Genomic DNA, 2,241 nt, shown 5'->3' with positions numbered 1-2,241 from the left:
TATTTTTTTCTTTAGCTTCCATTGAAAATGTTACCTATCAAGCCCAGTCAATAGTTGGGACACATGGGTTATGTGCAGGAATAGAATATTTTCCTCTCTTTAGCCAACAATCCTCTTTTCTTATCCCTCTAACACAAGTACAATGCATGTGTACACAAATACAAAGTGATTACTCCTCCCTGATGACATCTATAACAAAATCCCTATTAGATAACTCTTAAACAAGAGATAACATTTACAGTCTATGGTCTCAGCCAGTTATGCCTCAAAAGGATAACATTATGTCAATATTAGGTAAGTTCACTATCTCATCCACCGAAGGAAAAGGAAGGGGTAGGAAGCCACATTTGATAAAAGAAAAATAAAAAGGCAGAGAAGACCTAGCAATAGGAAAAAACCAATATGTTGAAAGGGTGCTTAGAGAATTGATAGCCCCAAGAGGGGTTCCCAAAAGAAACTGCTCTTCCTAAACTACATGGGTATAGCAGGCCCTAATAAAAAAAATACTCTAATAAGTCTAGTTGAAATAAGCAGAATGGATGTTATCTTTTAACAAGAAATTGTAACAGAGGGTGATATTATCGATAAAATTCTAGAAGCTCTACTGTGAGGTTGGAATTTCCTTGGTAGTGATATCTATGAAATATTGGGGGTTTAGTGGTGGGTTGGAACTATAGAAACATTCATGGTTCAAACTTTAGGCTAGGGGTGGAGGCCTTCTCAAAGGAACTAAAATTATCCATCACTTTGCTAAAACTCTATGGGCCACCCCACAATGGAAAGAAATATTGGGATAAACTCTTCAACAAATCAACAATGTAATCAAACTCCATAATTAGAGGAGGAGACTTGAATTTCTTCATGGGTGTTTCTAAATCCTGGGGAGCAAGGGAAAGATTGGTCCCCCTTGGGGGTTATTTCTCCAATATAATTGAAGAAAGCAAATTGGTGGATGTGGAACCAATGAAAACCACACCCACTTGGAGGAACCAAAGGATAGGGGTTGAAAAGGTGGTGAAAATCTTAGATCAATGTTTTCAACTCAGAAGGTTTGCTCAATAGATTCACCCTCATAAAGAAATGGTTAGGGGTGGGTGGAGAATCATACCACTCCTCGATATATATGGATAAAAGGGGACCCTAAAAAGACAACCAATCCTTTCAAGATGAACTCCTCAAGGCTAAAAGAAGAAGATATTTTTATCTCTTGTTCAAAATAACTGGAATACTATGACCCCTAATATGGTTCCTTTTCTTCTCTTCACTTTCATAACACTTAAAATTCATAAAAAAAATGAAATAGTGGGCAAAGGAGAAGAAGTTGGTGTTGTATTTTTGTAGCTTGGGAGGTACTCCAAGACCTATTATTTGGGGTTTGGAGGTTGGAATGCCACAAAAGAAATTTGTCGGTGTGGAACCCAATGTGTTGGATTTGCACCCAAGTTGGAGGGTGTTAATTGAGATTTGGAAATGTGATGATTTGAGTTGATAGTGGATCTCAGGAGAAACTGGGAGTAACGAAAATCACTCAAATCTGAGTTGTCTTTCATGAGATATTAATTTTTGAATATAGTTGGTGGGTTTTTGTGACACAAAAGTCAAGAGGACTTGGTGATTCTATGTCATGATAGTTGGATAAAACCAAATGGATGCCTTATGTTTTGTATAAATATAAGGTGAGTTAGGAGGAATTTCACACATCCCAAGTGCAACATTTCATAGTAAATCAACTTCTGAGGTAGTTGTAGCTGTAAAATAAGGAGGTCAAGTGAGTTTAGGAACTATTTGTGGGTTCTTTGAGTTTCTTGGCAGGTCTAAATGGGAGCAAAGGTAAGCCACAAACTCAAGTGACAAATCTAGGTAGTCTTTGTGATATATTTTGGGTTGGTTTTCTCTCTTTCAAGGAGCTGCGGGGTGGCTGTAGCATTTTAGGAGGTCGCAGGGTTGTTCGGGGAGCTAAAATGAGGGCCAAGACCCTATTTTTTGAAGCAATGCAGCTCAAACTTGAGAAAAGGGAAGGTTGCGACTGGTAAGAGGTAGTTTGGAGGAGTTAGAATGGGTTGATGTGGACTATCATCTTTCCCTAACTGTAATGACCCAACTTGAATTATAGGGAACATAGAAATATTAGTATGCATATGAGACATGCATATGATAGCTACATATGCATGTATTGCATGTACCGCATTAGTATATGCACTAATCAATTATGAAAAGTCCAAGTATAGGGTAATGGGTAAA

This window comes from Pinus tabuliformis, chromosome 3_2 (assembly GCF_031772625.1).
Source record: "Pinus tabuliformis cultivar Carrire ecotype Pingquan chromosome 3_2, CPIR1, whole genome shotgun sequence".
In the NCBI taxonomy this organism is placed as follows: Eukaryota; Viridiplantae; Streptophyta; class Pinopsida; order Pinales; family Pinaceae; genus Pinus; species Pinus tabuliformis.
This window is presented reverse-complemented; position numbering follows the sequence as displayed.